Source organism: Peromyscus californicus, unplaced genomic scaffold, assembly GCF_007827085.1.
Source record: "Peromyscus californicus insignis strain IS unplaced genomic scaffold, ASM782708v3 Scaffold_16__1_contigs__length_79575227, whole genome shotgun sequence".
NCBI lineage: Eukaryota > Metazoa > Chordata > Mammalia > Rodentia > Cricetidae > Peromyscus > Peromyscus californicus.
Window position 1 is genome coordinate 23,370,994 of NW_026294458.1, and position 21,694 is coordinate 23,392,687.

The 21,694-nt window shown below is 40.6% G+C and overlaps 1 long non-coding RNA gene across 2 annotated transcripts; it reads left to right on the plus strand.

The window, feature by feature from the left end:
- Positions 1-7,513: 7,513 nt before the first annotated feature.
- LOC128112037 (uncharacterized) lies at positions 7,514-9,609 on the plus strand. Of its 2 annotated transcripts, none has more exons than XR_008218824.1 (3): positions 7,514-7,565; positions 8,441-8,572; positions 9,187-9,609. It is a non-coding gene; the product is annotated as an uncharacterized LOC128112037 (long non-coding RNA). The 2 variants fall into 2 exon arrangements; XR_008218825.1 differs by lacking the exon at positions 9,187-9,609 and adding an exon at positions 8,684-8,934.
- Positions 9,610-21,694: the final 12,085 nt, after the last annotated feature.

Below are 21,694 nucleotides of genomic sequence, written 5' to 3' on the forward strand. Positions count from 1 at the left end.
CTTCCCTCCTCCCACATTTCTTTTTCTTTCTTTCTTTTTTTTCAATCCAGAGATGTATAATGATCTTTCCTTTGAAAAATGTACTTTTCTCTGCAATTTATGAGCCCCGGGAGGGCTGATGAATCTATGCACTTATCTGTGCGTTGCTAACTCTATCTGTTCATTATTCATATTCGGCACTCACAAGGAATCTTGCAAACGGGAAGCACAAATCTCATCTTTTCCCTCCCTGAAACTGAAACAAATGGGAGTGGGGTTGTCTGACATACAGCAACACAATACCTGATCTGGAAGACTGCTCAAACGCAAAATGTTTCTCCAGGATTGTGTCAAGGGTTTGGGGTGGAGTGTGAGTGAACACAGGACAGTGGGGAATAGCAGGTAACTTAGGCTCTAGAGACCTGGGTTCTAGTCCCCAGTCTGCCTGTTCCTAGCTGTGTACTTTTAGGACTTTAATCTCTCTCTCTCTCTCTCTCTCTCTCTCTCTCTCTCTCTCTCTCTCTCTCTCTCTCTCTCAAATCTGCAAATAAGGATTTACTAAGATTACCTTCAAGGTTTTGACCACATCAGTGATATTATTACAAAACTCACGATTCAGTTCAATTCTCTAAAGCCTTTTTGGTATTAACTATGTCGGGCACCAGAGATAAGACAAGTATAAGATAATCATGTTTCCAAAAAGCTCACAATGGGAGAGGCACAACAAGAGATAAATGTCGCAGAGCCCGTGTTACTATGGAAGGGTGGCTGATTAATCCTATCCACGAGGGTTCGGGAAGATCTGCCAACAAAGGGGATGCTGGAACACAGTTTTGATGGATGAGGACTTTTCATGTTGTTCTCATGATTCCTAGTTTTCCAGGCCCTGATGTCCTGTATCTACAATACTGAACCCCTAGCTTTAATCCCTGAGGAGAGCCTTCAAGTTATTGACAGAAAGTCAGACCCCGCCTCATCTTTCCCTCCCTCTTCTCCCCTTTTCTCTCTCTCCTTTAGAGGGATTGTCCTCTTAGACTCAGATCAGAGAGTTTTCTATGGGCTCTTGCACATAGAACCTACCACTTTCCTTCCTGTTCCCCAGTCTTCTTTAGAAGCTCCCTTACAGTGTTTACTCTTATTTTTTTTTTTAAATAAAAGATTTATTTTTTATTTATGTGTGTGTGTGTCTTCCAGGTGTGATGTGATGTGATGTGATGTGTGTGTGTGTGTGTGTGTGTGTGTGTGTGTGTGTGTGTGTGAGAGAGAGAGAGAGAGAGAGAGAGAGAGAGAGAGAGAGAGAGACAGAGACAGAGACAGAGACAGAGGCAGAGGCAGTCAGTCAGAGCGAGATGCAGAGGCCAGATGAAGGCATCAGGTATCCTGCAGCCAGAGCAGGCCTGTGGTTCTAAAAAGACCTCCCTGAGTCTCCTGTTGGACCATTAGATACCCTTGCAAATGGGACTCTGCTCTGCTATCATCCATGTAAATATAGTCCCGTTTTTTTCAGGGCAAGAATGAGTCATCTCTTTGGCATTTTGAGGCCTGAACCATTCATTCTTCTATTGTTATTTTTGAGTTGCATGGCTCTAACCGCCTGTTCTTTGAGGTCTCCTATGTTCCTGAGCTGCAAGGTGTAAGTACTTGTAACTAAGCTCAGGTTCTCTGGAAGAGCAACAAGTACAGTTGATGTCGGAACAAACTCTCCCACTCCTAGGTGCTTACTCTCTAATACTTGGTTAGGCAGAGCAATTCAACTTCTTCTTCCCTCCCTCGCTTTCCAGCAATGACTAGGTACTCTGACTTTCTTTGCCAAAAACACCTTTTAAGTTGTGATTAATGTTTTCCTAAGTTATACTATGGTCTGTCCCTGAACTATTTCTTAGTCTAGGGTTTAGCTTCTAAGGAAAGGCAGGAAAGTAGTTACCTTTACAACTTACAGTTAAAGTTATAAAATATAAAGTAAGATGGTTTTAGCCAGGTATTTTCTCTCTCATATTAAAATGTTACAGTGTTCATGGCTGCCATAATGGCCCTTTCTTAAGTTTACACAGATCTTTGTTGTTTCCTTAATATTGTTTTATTGACTGTGATCCTTACTTCCAGGGTTAGGCTATGATCCAATATGGTACTTGGACACCTGCATTCCAAGATAAACTGGACAATGAGTAAGACTCAGTGTGATAGTTTGAATGTATTTGGCCCCCATAAACTCATAGGGAGTGGCACTATTAGGAGGTGTGGCCTTGTTGGAGGAAGTCTGGTCTTGTTGGAGGAGGCTGGATGACACATGTCTTTAATCCAGACCTTGAGGCTGTAGGGCACACCTTTAATCTGGGCCACACCTTCTGTTGGAAGTGTGTCATTGTGGGGCGGGTTTTGAGATTTTTTTTCTCAAGCTTCACTCTGTGTGACAGTCAGTGGACTTCTTGTTGCCCCTGAGTCAAGTTGTAGGACTCTTCAGCTCCTGCCTGCATGCTGCCATGATGCCCATCATGATGGACTTGAACCTCTGAACTGTAAGCAAGCTCCCTCAATTAAATGTTTTCTTTCTAAGAGTTGCCATGGTCATGGCATCTCCTCACAGAAATAGAAACCCTTACTAAGACACTTAGCTTTTTCAAAAGGAAGTCTTGTGGAAGTCGGAATTGGTGTTTATAACCCACTTGTCAAATGCTTACCTCATGATCATGTGATCTCACATAGCTGCAAAGGAAGCTGGGAACAGAGCTCTTACACTGGTCACATGTCCACCTTAAGCGTAGACGTAAAAAGTGAACACTAAGAGACTTTCAGACGCCTCAGCTACAGCTGCTTTTCTGTGGTGCAAAAGGGGGAATGCTAAAGTTCTTGGATGCTTTTAGCTTTTCTACAATGACTATTTAATTCCTTGTAGATCCTTCAACAATTCTACAGATTTTTCCTAAAAGATGGACAGCAAAAGTTGGCTCATGGTTCTAAAAAGGTCCCACCAAGTCCTTTTAGACACTCTCACAAGTGGGATAATTTTCCATTGTCATCCCTGAGAGTTTAGTCCAGGTTTTAAGAGCATGAATGAACCCACCTGTTCTTGGCATGCTGAGGGCTGAGTTTTTCTTTTGTTGTTGTTTTGTGTTGTGTAACTCTAGTAATCTGTTCTTCAAAGTCTCCTATATTCTGTTTTTAAATTTAATTTTGTACTGTTTTCCTTCAAGCTCTTTTATAATGAGATCATTAAATCTAACCAAGAGCTAAATTGTAAGGGGCTTAACTGAGTAAGGGCTGTAACCGCATTAATAAGGCCATTCTGTGAGAGCTTGCTGGATATATTTGATATTTGCTCAAACACCATCATTCATTCATTCTCTTATCATTCAGGAGATGAGTTTTGAAAGCCTTTTTTTTGTGTGTGTTTTTGTACCGGGCACAATACCCAGAAGGATGTGGAAATTAATATGTGAAGGAAGAGACGGTACTTGATCTCAAAGAGCCTGCTTTCTAGCAGGAGAGAGACAAAATCAAAGAATAGAAACTTAATTTTACTTACCTCATTTTACTAGAACCTCAACAACTACAAGTTTCTGAGGGTGTGGTCATGGAGGCTATGTATTGAAAAAGATGTGGGGCTAAGACCATTTGTTGCAATGGCATTGAAAGTAGCTTTGAGGCCATAGAAAACTTGATCAAAGACAGTCCAGTAAGAGGAAGGGCCAAAATTGGCACAATGGGGCTGTTGAGTATTGGCTAATAGGGACTCTGTGCTGGGAGGGTCAGGGGGCTGTTCGCTTCCAGAATGGAAACATGTTCACACAGGTTTGGCAGTGACAATTTGAGCATCATATTATATGGATTTTTGCATTTGACTATGTGTGTGTTTTTTTTTTTTTTTACTGGGAGGAATAGGAACTGAATGCCTATGCAAAAAGCTGTGTACCCTGCTGAAGTGAGAAGTGGAAGGATATATCAAATAGACAGCATGCATCCTCACAACTCTCCCATGTCTCAGTTTACTGTGTATATAATTCACACACATCCACTCAGTTCTCCTCCTGATTTCAGTTAACCATCTTTCCATTATTTAGTAATCCACAAACTACAATTCTTCTGCCACTCATTGACATAAGTAAACTTCCATCCCCCCCCTCAGTAAAGTATCATATTTGTTGAAGCATTGCTACATTTCTTACTTTTTGAAGATATGTAAAACTGTGCCCAGAATTTGTTTGGTTGCTATCTTTTTAAACTGTGGTACTGATGAACCTTTCGAGTACTTCTCCCCTGGCCTCATTCTTGCCATAAGTCTCATGGTTTTTTATTGCATGATTTTGCACAGAGCAATGGCTCTGGGGAATAATGTATGCTATATTAAAGCAGGACAAGTAGTCATGGACCAGGTCTTGTACATGATTTTATATACTGTTTGAAAGGAAACATATGTATTTCCTAGTCCTAATGAGAGGCCTCAGAGTAATTTAAACAGGGTGAGACTTGATCTAACCTGGTAGTGACGTGGTTGACAGTTATAGCTGGTCCAGCAATACTAGTTAGGAGATCACCATCATGCCTAGGTCAGAGGCTGCTGTGGGATGGTCTGTATGTCAAATGTGTTGCTGATTGGTCAATAAATAAATCACTGATTGGTCAGTGGCCAGGCAGGAAGTATAGGCGGGACAAGGAGGAGAATAGAGCTGGGAAGTGGAAGGCTGAGTCAGAGAGACACTGCCAGCCGCCATGATGAGAAACAGCATGTAAAGATGCTGGTAAGCCATGAGCCGTGTGGCAAGGTATAGATTAATGGAAATGGATTAATTTAAGCTGTAAGAACAGTTAGCAAGAAGCCTGCCACGGCCATACAGTTTGTAACCAATATAAGTCTCTGTGTTTACTTGGTCGGGTCTGAGTGGCTGTGGGACTGGCGGGTGAGAGAGATTTGTCCTGGCTGTGGGCCAGTCAGGAAAACATTAGCAACAAATGGCGTCCAACGTGGTGGCAAGAGTTTCCACCTAAAACCTGAGAAAAGATTCTAAAATGGAGCTAAAAACAGCTTCCTAATTGTCTCTCTCAAATGAGCGGCAGCTGCGGGTTTGAGAGTTCCTAGTGTGCGCACTCGACCTGCAGTATGGCGGGAATGAGGCCTCTGCAAGTGGCACATTAAGCTGTGTGGTGGATTTAGCCTTTGCTAGTACAAAATAAAAAAAAAAAGGTTTCTGGGCTACACGCTGCTTTGATAGAAGCATAGACCCACTATTTCTGAGAGTTGATGGCTCCCAGAGCTGGCGGAAAACGTACCACCGCCATGCTGGGAAGCTGAAGTGGGCAGAGCCAGCAGCCATAGCGCTAGCGCCGTTTCAGGCTTAGAAGGCTGCAGTTTAAAGCAATAGGCACAAGCTAATATAAAAAAATAAGCCACGTAAAGATGGCTACCACACAGAGAATCTGGATTATGTTCTCTTTGATATTCGTAACTGAAGAAAAACATTTGATTACAAAAGCTGTTGAGTTATGCCAAAATGTATATTTTAAAGGTACCTTGACTTCAAAATTTGGATGTAAGGATATGTTGCTTTGGAAAGGAGGCTCTGCTTTTGTTTCCACAGAAAGCCAGAGGCTATGGATTTGTTCCAGATTAAGATACATCAGGTTTGACCAGCCAAGACCACCTGAAAGGTCTCCGATGGCACCATGGCCCAGATGATCCAACATCCAGAACCGTTTCAAGGCAACTGGCTCAGACGATACACCCTCATGGACTACTCCATAATCCTAAAATATTCTTTATGTCCCCATAAGATACAGCGCCCCCCTCCAGCAGGAAGTAGTATGAGAAGCTACACCCAAATTCCCAAATATACCAAGCTGACTTTGGAGATGTGTAAAGGTTAAAACCTTCCTTTTTAAGAAAAGAAAAGGGGAAGTGCTGTGGGATGGTCTGTATGTCAAATGTGTTGCTGATTGGTCAATAAATAAATCACTGATTGGCCCGTGGCCAGACAGGAAGTATAGGCGGGACAAGGAGGAGAATAGAGCTGGGAAGTGGAAGGCTGAGTCAGAGAGACACTGCCAGCCGCCATGATGAGAAACAGCATGTAAAGATGCTGGTAAGCCACGAGCCGTGTGGCAAGGTATAGATTAATGGAAATGGATTAATTTAAGCTGTAAGAACAGTTAGCAAGAAGCCTGCCATGGCCATACAGTTTGTAACCAATATAAGTCTCTGTGTTTACTTGGTCGGGTCTGAGTGGCTGTGGGACTGGCGGGTGAGAGAGATTTGTCCTGACTGTGGGCCAGGCAGGAAAACTCTAGCTACAGAGGCTGTGGTGATTTAGGCTGATGGGAAGCCATGCCCTTAGAAAGGGATATTTGAAAGAGAATTGTTATAGTTATCAGGGCCTCTTGTCAGATCCTCCTTATGGCCAACATGAATTTCTAACAGCTGCACTCCCCCTGGTTTGAGCTCCCCCCATCCCTGGTTAGTATGGTCCTGTTTAAAGTGAGATGCTGTCCCTCTGTAAGGAAATCAAGGCTATAATGTCATCTTGCTCCGGAGCAGCCATGCAGTGCAATGTCACGCTGAAGAAATGAGAACATCCTTGAAGGTATCTTTCACCATCAAAAATGCTAATTTGTTTTCATTAATTTCTATTTCTTTCTTTTTAAGACACACTTAGGATTAATAAAATAAATGGCAAGATAGAATGGTTTGAATCCTGGGATGCTTAAGGAATTACCAGAAACAAAACCCTCTGAAAACTCTGAGAGGCTTGCTAAGGGGCACATGATGCCAGATGCCATAAACCAGGCAGCACAATAGTCAGCTCTTGAAGTACAATCATAATAGGAGGATTAATTTTCAAAGTCTTAGAGGGATTATGGGGTAGTGCGGAGAAATCAGAAGGACTCTTAAAAGACCTAATCTTGTCAAACTAATCTAACTTTTTTTTTTTTTCTACAACAGCGTGAAAGTTATAGTGTGGCTCTGTGTGTATTACGCCTTTGATGAGGCATTTCATTTGAATGGCATTTTCCTCAATGGTCTGAGCAATGTGATTGTGAACATTTTCTCTCTCAGGGGTACCTTGATCTGGGGGAGGCCAACGCTCACAAAGTCACTGATGAATGTAATCATCAGGCAAGAGGGGCTGGCCCTGGGTGAATGCAGAGTCAGATATCCACAAGGAATTTCCTAGAGTAGGCTAGGGCTGTTGTGCTGTGGACACTGATAGCTGCTGAATGTCATTAACCGAAGGAGATAAGGACTATAGAGTGTGACTGGGTCCTGGGGCACACCAGTCACTCCACTGACTTTTCCCGGGTGTGAAAGGAATGCTTGGCCCATGGTGTTAGGATTGCTGGAGATAGGAAGACAAAGGCTGAAGACTGGGTACTCCTTCATTTTGTCTGTTATGCTCTGTCCAAAGAAGCAGAAGACCCCTCCTTAGAACACACATTAGAACGTGGGATGAGCTTGATGGACTTCTTAGGTACCTCAGTCCATTCAGCTGCTATGTTGAAATACCTTCACTGGGTCATATTGTGAATAACCAATCTGCTGTTTGTAGTTTTAGGAGCTCAGAAGTCCAACATCATGGTGCTGGCAGAGTCAGTGCCTGGTGAGTATTCCTTCTATGTGACCTCACATGGCTGAAGCCTAAGGCAGACCAATGGGGCCTCTATTATAAGGTCACCAGTCCTGTTCAGGATGAATCTCATGATCTATCACCCTTACAGACCTCACCTTCTAATACCATCATCCCTTTGGCAATAGCTTTCAGCACAAGAATTTTAGGGAGACACAAATCAATCAGATTTGAGCATAAAGTGATTTCCCCCAATGTAGCAAAATTAGTTATTTACTAACAAAAGCAAACAGGAAAACAAACTACGTTAATAAGTAAGAGTCACTTGTAATTAAATTAATAATATCTAATTACCTACAGATAACAAAAGAACAAAAGACTTAGCTGTTTGGGCTCCATAGTGGATGATGGGGGAGGTGGGGGAGGGAGCAATGTCTTCTATATTTCTTACGTTTGTCTTTTTTATGCTTTGACTAAATGCGTATTATTACTACAATGCTATATAATGCCTAAGACCGGGATTTTGTTCACCAGAAATTAACACTGTGGGGCAAGAGGGTGGCTCAGTGGTTAGGAGCATTTGCTGCTCTTGTGGAGGTCCTGAGTCCAGTTCCCAGCATCCACATGGTGGTTCGCAACCATTCATAGTGGCAGTTTCAGGGGATCTGACATCCCCTGACTTGTGTGTATACCAGAAATACATGTAAGGTACACATACATATGCAGGCAAAAAAAAAAAATCGTATACAAAATAAAATAGATCTAAAAAAAATAAACATTAGAGAAAAGTCAAACAAGTCACAATGACTACAATTTGTTAAAGGTAATTTATATATGACCCTGTGCTCCTGTGTTTTATCATGCCCATCAGGAAAAGTAAAATTTAATCTTTAGCTCTTTCATTTAAGGACATGAAAACTGAGGCTCAGAGAGGGCTCCTAACATGTCCAACATCTTCAAGTCAGGAATCAACCATTGCTGTTGTTTGTGGAAACACACACACACACAAAAGGAAGTGCCTCTTTGCTACGGACCATCTTGTAAGTGACCCTTGACTTGCTCATTCTTCTGAGGGTTAGAAACTTTTAATGTCTCTTTTGTTCCTTTTTCCTTGAGAGTAGATCTGTTTTAAATATAGTATGGTCATTTAGTTTCCAGTGTTTTGAAGGGGATCAGGAGCTATTTTGTCTCAGACGGGAGATGAACTGAAAATTTGTGAGAGTAATTCTACAGGTCAGTTTTCCAGGTGATCTTCCAACCATCCCCTTTTCCCCTGCTCCCTGCTGGCCGTTGGCTCTAAGAGTAACTGTGGGACCAATAGTGTGAGATGGGAGAGACTGGAGGTGACAGTCCATACTCTACTGCATCCTCCCCCTAAATAGGATGTCTTTGGGTGCATTTACCCAGAAATTCTTCTCACCCCGAGGATAAAGCCCAGGTTGACTATCTGCTTCCTGGGATTCTTCAGGTGCAATGCAGTAGTCATGTGAAGTCAAGACTGTCTGCCCTGGGTAGTTTTCCGTAGCTCTGGGGAATGGACAAGTATTGAATCCTGGGCTTCTGTTGCTTCTTTCTTGAGTATTTTATTTTATATTTTTTAGATTTATTTATTTATTATATATACACAGTGTTCTGCCTGCATGTGTCCCTGCAGGCCAGAAGAGGGCACCAGATCTCATTACAGATGGCTGTGAGCCACCATGGGGTTGCTGGGAATTGAACTCAGGACCTCTGGAAGAGCAGCCAGTGCTCTTAACCACTGAGCCATCTCTCCAGCCCTCGTGAGTATTTTAAAGCAAGTAGTTTGCTTCCTGCAACTCATGCAAGCTGGTAACCAGTCTACAGTGAGTCTGCTCCCAAGGCCTGTCACCTGTGTCTGACCACATGCAAGCCAGTCACAATAGCTAACTCTGTATTTCATCTCCAGTTCTGTCCATCCGCCAGGGTAGGTCCTCATTGGCTTATCTTCTGAAAGGCTGTTGGAAGGAAGTGCAGGCTGCTGCCTGATACAGATTTCTCTCTCTCAACAAAACAAAACACATAAAGAAAATCATCTGGGGTTTAACCTAGGCCCTCTGCACATGTGTTACACTTGTGTAGCTTGGTCTTCTGTTGGAGTCTAACAGAGGGAGCAGGGGCTGTCTCTGACTCTGTTGCTTGCTTTTGGGACCCTTTGCTCCCACTGGTTTGCCTTGTCCAGCCCTAATAGGAGAAGAGGTGCCTAGTCTCACTACAACTTGAAATACCATGGCTAGTTGAGTTTTATGGGAGGCCTACCCTTTCCTGAAGAGAAATGAAGGGGGAAGAGTGGATAGGGGGAAGAAGGGAGGTGGAGAGGAGGGACTGGGAGGAGAGGAAGTAGGGGAAACTGTAGTTAGGATGTAAAAACTAAAACATAAATACAAAAAATAAATCATCTGTTTTATCTTTTTCCTAGACAGGATTTATTAGCAGTTAGTAATCTAACACTCTTTCAGATAGCTCTCATGGATTTTTTATTCTTAAGTTGTTTTCAATTTTGTAATCATAAAAATTATTTTAAACAAAATTACTTTTAGTTTAAAATATATCAACACCAAACACTAACTATAAATACGGCCACTGTGATTTTATTTCCTATAGTATATACATACTCCCCATACTGTCTATAGATGATTTGATGATTTGATTTGAACAAAAATTTCCAAACACGGGAGCACCTGTATTGCCATTTTTCACCACTTTGCCCTTATTAAGTGATTATAGTTACAAACACAGCTGGAAGAATTCTCTTTTAAGCAGCAGAGCCGTTGGAACTTGGGGGTATAGCTAATGTCAAAGCCCATGCTCTTAACCATTATCCTCCCCCCCCACCTCCAAATGCAATGTCTATTCTGTAGCCTCCTGAGGTGTTAAATTTTAAAACTGAGGGTAACAGATTTTACTCACTGCATAGAACTAGAAACAAAAGTTAAAAACTACATGAATGTCTACACTTACAAAAACCTTTATGTAAATTTATAATCGTATTTGCACATGTCTATACATGCATCTAGTTCAATGCAGAGTTTCTTTTCCTTTGCCACTCTGCCAATAGTCTCTCTCTGTCTCTGTCTCTGTCTCTGTCTCTGTCTCTGTCTCTCTCTCTCTCTCTCTGTCTGTGTATATATGCGCACGTGTGTGTGCGCATATGCATGAATTAATTAGTAAACTCTGACTAGCAGGACTTCAGAACAAAATATTTTTTTTGTATAAAAGTATAGTAAGAAAGGTTTGTTTAATGAAGCAGAGGTTTGTTCAAAATCAACACTGTTTTTCTAGTACTTTTCTAACTGTCCTTGATGTAAAGGCAAGGGGAATCTATCTTTATGAAATCCCTAGATTTGGTTTTCATCTGGCTATGCTGCTAACTAGCTAGGTGATTTTAGAGGAATCATTTTATCTTTGAGAGCAGTATTACAATGCCTTGAAGGTGACTTTGATCTTTAAGCATCCATAGATTTGTGAAAATAATTACCTCCATTATATAAAGAAAGTCCTTTCTTTAAAGGAGCCCATCACAATAGAGGCACACTGAGGGTTAGAGATGCTGCAACAAAGGAGAACACCACACAGACCACTTTGAAATGTCTGCATGTGAAGGAAGTAATGTGTTTTTGTTTCTTGTGGTTGGGCTCAGAGGTTCTTAAGGTGAGTCTTTGAACTGTTTGATTTCTAAAGGCAATGGTCTATGTCAGTAAGGAGAGGTGGTGGATGAAGAGAGGAGTATTATGTGAATTTGAAGATAGCTTGTGGCTGTAATTAGAAAGCCCAAGGGTACAGTTGTTCTCATTTTTACCTGCACGACTATCTTTTGAGTTCCAGGAACCACCAGGTGCATATTGCTCACAGGCACATGTGGGCATACACAGACACAGATGTGGAAACACACACAATTTATATGATGACATATAGATACACTGATGAACCATCCTGCCTCCATCTTGGGCTTGAAAGCTATCTTATACTAAAAACAAAGTAGTTTCATTCCTGTTAATGATTAAATCTCTGTTTCTCAAAGATTGGTCTATGCCCCACCTGTAACCTTAACTATAAATGGTTCTCTACTGCCTGTTCCAGGAAATGGAAATAATATCTTTGTTTCAACAAGTTGTTATGACCACCTTGTAACTGTGCCTTTGTTTCAGGAGGTTGTTATGATCATCCTGCAACCTTACCTTTGTTTCAAAAGGTGATTATGACCTGTTGTTATGACCAACCTTGTTATGTTCTGTATTTGCCTGCCAAATCCCCCATTTGAAAACTCTCTATCCTTGATCTATAAAAACATTATCTTCCCCACATCCAATGCTGATGTCTTCAACCCTGCCTTATGGGGAGGCAGCCTGGTTACACAAGTAAAAAGCTTGTGTTAATTAATTGCTTGCTTTAATTAATTTGTCCATGATGATTTTGGATGGTGATCTTTCTCCTCACTTCTTTGGGATTAACAACACATGCTCTAGTCTGAGCATAAGTCCAAAGATTGGAGAAGACTGATGGCCCTGCTTAAAGCAAAGAGAGAATTCAGTCTTGGGCATTCATTTTCTTTTTTTTTTCTGGGCCATCAATAGACTGGATGAGGCATCCCACACTGGCAACTACCATCTGTTTTATGCACCCCATCAGTCCACCCATTCTCTTCATCCTGAGTCACCCTCTGGGATACATACACTCAGAATGTCCAACCAAATATCTGGTCAGTCTGCAACCTAGTCAAGTTGACATAAAATAACAACCACATACATGTCATTTTGTAATACCTAACATTTCTTTGTGACTTCTTGAAGATATGAACTATGACTTAGTAGTAACTATAATTCTAAAACGGAACAAAAGACCTGCCTTGTATGTAGCCGGTGATTTAGATATACATTTATTTAAGAGTGAGTGAACAAATGACTGAACAAAATAGAAAAAAACTGTCTGACATGGGCCAGCTGGGGATGGGTAAGTGTGGGAGTGGATAAAGGTAGATTTTTCCCTTTTCTAGCAATTGGATTTCATTATCATCTTAAGGGAGAGAAAGCATATCAAAACTGCTCCATTTACCCTTGCTTACTTGAATAGATGTGACATTCCAAAGTTGATATCCCCTAATAGCTGTGATTAACATATCTAAATACTTCTCCAGTGACTTCTGAAACCTCTTTCTCTCCTTTGAAGTTCTATTATAACTTAGATTGGTAGTTTTGAGAAGTCAGGCTGGCAGTTTTATTCTTATTCTTGCTGATTGAAACATACTTTCATAAATGGATATTCCAAGGATGGGGGTATCCTCTCCCTCAAGGATAAGAATCAATTTCAAATTCCTACCACTAAGAAAATACAATTTGAAATACAATTTATGATCTAAAAAATCCTGATATTCTCATTAGGAAACAGAGTACTGAGATCTCCTCTTCTGTATCAATTGAGTTAAAATTGCTTTGGCATGGCCAAGCTCTTCCTTATGCATTCTGCAGAGGAAGACAGCCGACCAGCCCAGAGCCTGGTAACCAGTGCTCAATTAAAAGTTTGAATTAATAAAGCTCCCTTAATTGGTTTGAAGGAAGCAGCATTGTGACCTTATTACCCACTAACACCTCTCTGATCTTGGATTTAAATTTTCATAGAGGACAGACAGCAAATTCCTGTTTTCTCAATAACATACCACGTTCACTATTATAACAAGCAATGCCCCAGCTCACAACTTTATCCACCAGTCTAGAGTATGTTCTGGAGCTGGTTAAATTAACTTAGCTATCAAAATGCTAAGCTTGATAGCTCATTTATCTTTCTGTCTCACAACTTCACGTTACAAGGCGGTGATGATTGATCTTGCATCTTCCAGGTACCATATAGTATAAAAACTAAGAGAAGATTAATTAAAAGCTGTCTTACCCAGACAGGTTTTAAAATAAGTTTTAGATTTACACTATATATCAGCTGAAGCAGAAAGAGAGAATCTAAGACCAGCAGCTCTGTAATACCAATTGGATTTTTCTTTTATGTAGAACAGGCATGCAGTGGTCCTGATCACCATTATTATTCTTTCACAAGTGTTGAATACCAAAATGAGGCAGAAATACCCTCAGACAAGTGTCCTTTAGTTGCCTACATTTTCTATGAACATACTGTAGAGCAACAGGAACACATTGCTGCAGGAATATCACATACACACACACACACACACACACACACACACACACACACACACACACACACACTCACACACACCAGAGAGATAGAGAGTCTTCACCACCTACAAGTTAATTCCATGTGTTCTTTCATTGAATTTGGAAGTCTGAGAGAGTATACACAAATACACAAGAAAAACTCTAATTCTCTCCCTCTCCCCCCCACCCCCGTGTGTGTGTGTGTGTGTGTGTGTGTGTGTGTGTGTGTGTGTGTTGACAGGTGTGAAGACTCTGAATAAGGAATTGTAACAACTATTGACTGGATAATTGTGTCACATGACTTATTTACAGTATGTTTGATGCTTACACTCAAAGACATTAAATACATCCGTGCTGTTAGAAAAAGGAGTGTGGCAGAATTACCCTTCAGAATTGGTTTTTATTAGGAATGAAGACACAGAGCCTGTGGAACCATCCATGATCTGGCCTTGAGGTGGGGGACTATTACAAAGGGGGAGTATGATGGTGCCTTAAAGCAAAAGAGAGGCCTCTCTCCAAAACTTGGAAAGTGACTTCATTAAGAGAGATAGCCACCATGGGAAAGATGGTAGGGTAGGCCCAGAGAAGATCCTCTGAAGAAAGGAAAATAATAGACTTTTATATCCTTTCATGGTGTGGTGGGACATTCTACACCACATGATTTGGTCTGAGATAGTCTCTGTGACAAAGAGCTTGGGTGAGTCAAGAGGATCATAGACTAGGAACTTTGAAGCACAACCAACCCTCTGTCCCAGAGAGAGTTGCAGGACTGTAGGGGTGGGTGGCGGGGAGAGGCATGCCTTGATTTCTTCACTGCATTCTGTCCACCTAGTGTGCCTAGCATCTTAAAGGGACAGGCTCATGATCTAACATATGCTGGCAATTACAGATGGAGAAACCAATATCCAAAAGGGTTAAGTCTCCAGGCTAAAGCCAACTAGTAATCAGCAGAGCTGGGCTTTATGAAACAGCTGTTTTAGTTGGTTGAAGGTCACCATGTTGTCTTATACCTCCCTGCATAGCAGTGAGTATATCTTCCTGTATTTATAGAGAGCTTTTGGAGGCAGAAAAATATCAGTGTAGATTCTCAACATTCATTTCTGTTTATATGTTGTTTCTTCAGTGAGTGATGCCACTTCTTCAGGTAAGTGTTCCTCACTGACCATTCAGAAGGTTCTTCAATGGTCTTGCTGCATGGAACTTTCTATTTTTATATAACTTTTAAAAGTTCCTTAATAATAAAATCACCATGCATTATTTTTCCTGCATATGAAACAAATAATTGAGCTGTCCTTGCAAAGCTTTAAATTTGCAGGCCTAAAGATACTTATTGATTAACTGCAAAGGAAACATCATTATACATTAATCTCTCTAGTTTGTAGTCATGAGGCAGTCATCGTAAATCATGAGTGATTAGATTTGTAATAGCTGTAGGTTTTGATTTTTTTCAAAAGAAAGGAAATTTTCTTTGGTTTTTATCCAAAAGGAAGGGAAAGGAAAATGAAATATATTGACCCTATAATGAGTCATGAGCGGTGTTGTCTACCATCTCATTAATGCCAAGTAACTAACTCAATTCATCAAACATGAATGGAGTGTCTTCTGAATGTTTGTACTCTTGCTAGGGATATTCACACACACACACACACACACACACACATACACACACACACAGATTCTAAACACAGTTCTTCTCCTAAGGATACTCTTTCTAGTATGGGAATATGATTACATCCACATATAACAAAAAGATAAAATGATAATTCAGTGACATGACTTATAGGGAACTAATTTTCTTTAGAACATGGGACATTATTTCTTGGCTGAATTTCAAGTTAGAATCTGGAGAAATTTCCGTGAATGACAACAAATCTTTGATCTTCTGCAAAGTAAAATTTTCCCTCAGGGTCAGTGTTTGCTGATGGCCATAGTGGCTGAAGGCATGAGAGAAAATCTGTGAGTGTTCTCTAATGTAGAAAACTAGTCCCTAAGTTCTCCGTTGCGATAGAAAGATATGACTGTTTATATAAATGTCCCTTCCTGCAAGATTCTGGTTTACTAGTTGATAAATTTAATATTAATCAAGACACAGGGACCCTGCAGATGTGATAAAGGCTCAAGTTAGTAGACCTGAAGGTGAGGATTACCTGGGCTTTATAGCCCACACATGTGTGATATTTCACAGCAGAGTGTTTATTTTGGCTGGCAAGAGAGGAGAGTTGAGAGAAATAAGTGGAAGAAAGATTTGAAGCAATCTTGATGGGTAGACAGAGGGAACTGCAACACTGGGAATAGGAAGGCTCTAGAGTATGAGTGGCTTCCAGTTGACAACTAGGAAAGAAATATTTGGCTCAGTATAATATTTCTGTGGACATAGACTCTACCCACAAATGTGTATATTCATTTTCTGTCATATAACAGATACTGAGAAATCAACATGTACAAAGAAAAGGTTGGTTTTAACTTGCAATAGTAGAAGTTTTACTCTATTACCAGGCAGACACACTGCTTTTTAGGACTGTGGGACAAAGTGTACTGGACAGAAGCAAGTGGGATCATTTCATGGACGTGGAAGAAGATTTAAGAAAAAAAAAGAATGGACTACGGCCCCACAATCTACTTGAAGGGTATGGTCTTAAAGATATAAAAGATCCATTAGATCTCACCTCTGAAAGTTCCACCAACTGTGTCATGTGCTGGGGACCAAGCATAAGAGATGGCCCTTTGCAGAAATCTGAACCACAGCAACATGAACCGATCTGGAGACAGATTTGTCTAGATGTCCAGATAAGAACCCAACCCAGCTAATACTCTTGATTTATTGAGGAGAAAACACACTGGAGTCCACTTGGATTTCTGATGTCTAAAATTTTAAGATAATAAACACACATTGTTTTAAGCTCCCAAGTTTGTGGTCATTTGCTATAGAATAGTAGAAAGCATACACCATAAAAGTCTTCAAAAAGGTAAATGAAGGGAATTTTCTTTCTCTGAATTTGGGAACTGTTTATTCTTTGATGAAGAGGATAATTGGAGTTCCATTTTATATGCTGCTCAACATGCAATAAAGGGGAGATTCTGTGTTTTGGAAGTCTCACAGCCCTAGAATCAAGCCTTGGCTCTGTCCTTTAACAATGGGGCCACCTGGGACAACCCTTTTCTGTCCTTTCAGCAGTATTTGCAAAATGGCCTAACCTTATTTATGGAATAAGATTATAGTGTAGATGAAACATGGCAGAAGTATGGAAAAAGTTGCTCAGGAAAAGTGATATTTATTTCTATATGGTTTAGTAACTGATTTTATGCATTTCTTTTAAAGTTGCATAGCTTTGTTGGGAACATGAGCTCCAAGATAGCCTTTCAAATATTTCCCCAAAGAATAGGAAAGTCTCCCGGTTCCCTGTTATTTCTTGCCACCATTTAATCTCAGTGTTGACCTGGTACTGTTCCTTGGTGGTTCAGGGTACTGTTTTTGAAGTCATGTCTCAATTACTCTCCTAGTCAGTGGTGACAAGAGTAGGTACTTGAAAACAGTACTGTTTCTTGATAATCACAGTCAGCAGGTATCAGTGGACTCTATCTTAGTACAGTTTGACAACTGAGGGAGAATGTTTCAGGAGAATTTTTGATCACCTTCTAACTAGGAAATTCCCTAAGTAATGTTTCTCAAATTGTATTTCTTAGAACTTGCTTAAGATATCAAATCTTGAGACCCCACGCTAGACCTCCTGCATTAGACATCCCATGGGCAGGGTACAGCAAGCTGCATCTCAACAAATCCCCTCAGGATGCTTCTTCACAAGGTGAGAGCTGCTGCCCCAAGAGACTAGGATGACTCTTAGTGCCTCCTGGAATTTCCAAGTTGAATTTTCAGTTTGGGAAGATGATGAATATAACAGCACAGGATTAATGAGCAGGATTATGAATGATCCGGTTCTAGGGAGACTAAAATGCCATCACAGTTGAAGTGACACCTAAATTTTGCATGTATATGAAAAGTTTTGCAGAATGAATCACTGTGCAAAAGTATCAGGGAGCTGGGTTTTTTTTTTTTTTAAGAAAAAAATTAGGTGGCAAATTCTTTTGTAAAGCAGAAACTCTGATTCATCTGTTTTGTAAGCAGAATTTTATGTATTGAATTTTCTTAGGGGGAAGCAGATTGTATCTGGTGGTTTTATGCATTGGAAATGCTTCTGAAGTATTTGATTAGCTGATATGAGAGTCAAAATATTCTTGGTTCTGGAAACTGAGAAAATTGCCATTTTTATTATAAATACTTTTAAAATAGAATTTGATACTTTTTCCATAATTTAATTTCAAAGGCTTTTTATTCCCTCCCACTTTGAGGATAGTGCCAAGACGGGAGGGCACTATTAGGACATGGTGGTGCCCTGGGTTGCCTCACTCACCAGCTCTCTGACCTTGGGCAAGGTCCTTTTTGTTGCAGATTAAGCATAATGTTTTGGTATAGCTGTGCTAAGAGCACGCATGGAAATTGCTTGGAAAGCTGGTTAAAGCACACCTTGTCTGTAGTGGGTCCGAGGAGGGCTGCAGCTTCTTTTGCTGGTGTCACAGCTTTAACTCATGGGCTAGTTTTAGTTGAGGAAACAAGCTATTGCTGTGGCTTATGTTGTGCACATAGAAGTAAGGCAGGGAGCTAAGTCACAAACTGGCTTAAGGAGTAACTTACCAAGACATCCCTGGGGTCAAGGAAGAGGCTCTGTCTTCCTTCTGTACAAGAGCAGGCAGTCCTGGGAAGAGGTCCATTGGAATACTTTGTCTTCCATCAACAAAGCACATGAACACAGCAGACTTCCTAGTAGTATTGCAAAATAAAAGGTTTACACCCTTAAAGCAGTAGGTAATTGTCCAGCAAATAAATAGTATATAATGGCTACTTTTTAGCACTTGGGAGCTGAGGCAAGAGGATCATAAATTTGATGACAAGAACCTATCTCAAGCCAACAAGATAGAGTTGCTTATGCCAACCCCTCCAAACGTAAGTATAAGCTAAGTGGTTATAGAGAATGTTTCCTGGGCACAAAGCCTGGCAGAAACTGTCTGTGCTCTAACCTTGATTCCTACTTGTATTCCAATTGTGGTGGTCCTTGAGGACTCCAGCATGTTACTCCTCAGGATTGAGATGTTACAAAGTAGGAGACAAAGGATGCAGAATGTCACGGGCTTTCTCATGAATGAATATATTCTAAAGGACACTTTTGCCTGGATATTTGACTATCAGACTGTTGAAACAATGAAGTCGAATTTTCCCAGGAACATTCTCATGGGGAGGAAAAGTCTGAAGCCTTGAGGGCAGTCAAAGGGGGAACTTGTCTCTTGAAGGAGGATTTACAACTTGTCAGATGCCCTTGCAAGAGAGGCCTGGAGCAGAGCCAATAACAGGGAAGATTAACCTGGGATGACTGCTTAGTTATGCCCTTCTCTTGCCTTCTATTGAAAATATATCCTCACATCAGGACACTGAAGGTGGACTTGAGGTGTGTGGGGAGGAGGGGATGGGCTATCACTAGATCTCTTTGTAATTCTCCCCAATGTGTACACATTGAATAAATCCCCATTTTCTGATTTTTACCACTAAAACAAGTATTTTGATTGAGAGAATCTAATTTATTAAAGTCACCAGCATTTTTAGGCATCGTAATAGACACATTTCGCTCCCATGGCTGGATTCTACCTGCTCATGTTTTTCTACCTCCCATAACAGAATAACAAATGTGCTGAAAGGGTTTGTAATTGCCAGTGTTCACTGGGTGCTCCCTTTGTTCTGGGAATTATTCTAAGCACTTTACATTTACTAATTGATTTAATCATTTTTTTTTTTGGTTTTGTTTTATTATTTTTAATTGACAAAAATTGTATCTGTTTATGGCGTGTAACACGCTTTGAACTATGATGACACTGTAGGAGGGATAGCTCAGCATAATTTGCAGACATTATCTTCCGTACTGTTTAGGAGCATAATTCATCTAATCACCAGGAGAAAACTTCTCTGCAGGTACAAGCACCGCTGAGGCAGTTCCCTGTGGTAGGTGATTTTTTTTCAGAGCTGGTGAACAGCTGAGCTAGGCTTCCTTCTTGAGAGTACAGTCACTCTTCTGGAGTTCCGTGTGAGTCTCTCTGTGACTTTGCCTGGTAGGAAATCTCCTCTTCATGAACTCAGGACACCTCCCACTGAACCTGTTTTCTGAGGCCTGGCCCCGACCAGACCTTTCCCACTGTACTTCCTACCCATGAAATACGTGCCTAACATCTGCCCAGCACCTCTCACAGTATCCTCTGTGAATTTTTCCTTGTCTTGCATCGTTCCTTCTGACAAATTCCTTACCCCAAATCCTTGTATAAATCAGACCCCTGATCCAAGGGCTGATGGACTAATACATGGGATCCAAAATATACGCACACAAATATATTAATTTTTAGATACATATAAACATGTATTAATGTGCATATATTAATATACACACATACACATATTGATATATACATACTTTATTAAATATGTATGACATAAAATACTAATATGTATGCATGTTAATGGAACAATACATGTACACATATTAGCATATGTATATGCACATACATATCTTAATATATGCACATGAATACACATATATTTATATATATATATATATATATTAATGGAAAGTGGAAACAACCCAAGAGCACAATTCAAATAATGTTCTATTGAATGCATTCTTCCTGTGGGGATTCTCTGACAGACAGGAAGCTGCAGCCTTTTCTAAAACCCTTCAATCGAGGTGCTCAGGAAACCCGGGAGAGGAAGCTATCTATGGACAAATTGCATCCAAACTTCCAATCTCCTTTGTTTGTTCAGGTCACTCAGGATATCATTATCACATTAATGGGATTTTCGTATTTCTGTTTGCAGGTCCTGTCATATGCACATTGTAATCTGCTTTGAAAGACAGTGGGGGAGAAATGCTCTCATTTTCATCTTTTTCTGAATGCACAGCTTGAGTGTGGATGCGACCCAATGAATTTATTGACTATCAAGAAGGACAAACCCTCTGTCTTCTCTTTCCTCCTGATTTCCTAATCTCTAGTTCTTTAATTCTTATTTCGGTCACTGGCTGTTACTCCTTTGTTTTCCAGTGTGAGTTTAGGACAGACTGCCTTGTAGGCGCCTGTTGTTATTGTAGAGTAGAAAGTGCAAGCTAAACTCCAGAGGCTGTCTGGGGATAACTCAGACAAGAAAATAAAAATCTTTAATTTTCACTGTGTTTAAGTGTGTGCTTTTCCATTCCATCAAAGTAGTTAAATTGAGTGTAAGGATAGTCCCGGGCTTGTGACAACAGAACTTAATTCTCCATTTGATTTTACCCAGCAAGAGTGGCTTTATGGCATGGTGATTCAAGGATGACAATTTCATACGCAAATGGTGTATTTTAAGCAGTAAACAAATATTAATTTCCAGACCCCAAGATGAGTTAAGCAAGGCACAAATCATCTGGTGCTAAATCTTGAGCCCATTTTCCAAGCAGTTGCAAGTGTTTCTTTACGGGGACTGTGACATGTGTGTGTGTGTGTGTGTGTGTGTGTGTGTGTGTGTGTGTGTGTGTGTGTGTGTGTTAGGGGTGTTTTATCTTGTGTAGCAGTGATAAGGAGCAGCCCGAGCGAGAGGTGATCAAAGGTCCTGATCAGATACTGAGTCTGCGGTCTGAGAGTCACAGCTTATCTGACAGATCTTAGAGAAAATCTCTTCGCTTTCATGCATTTCATGAAATCCAAGAATTCCCTTGCAACTTTACTTGGTTTTCTTCCTCCCATAAGTAATTACTCTTTATTTTAGTGACGGAATCATTTTAATTTTGCATTTTTTCATCTTTATATAGACCTTGGCAGAGATTAATCTGTCCAGAATATTCTTGGTACTTGGCTCTGGTGTTTCAGGACTGTAAATGGGATACAGCAAGCAGGCAGCTTATTTTTCTCCCTACCTTCTAG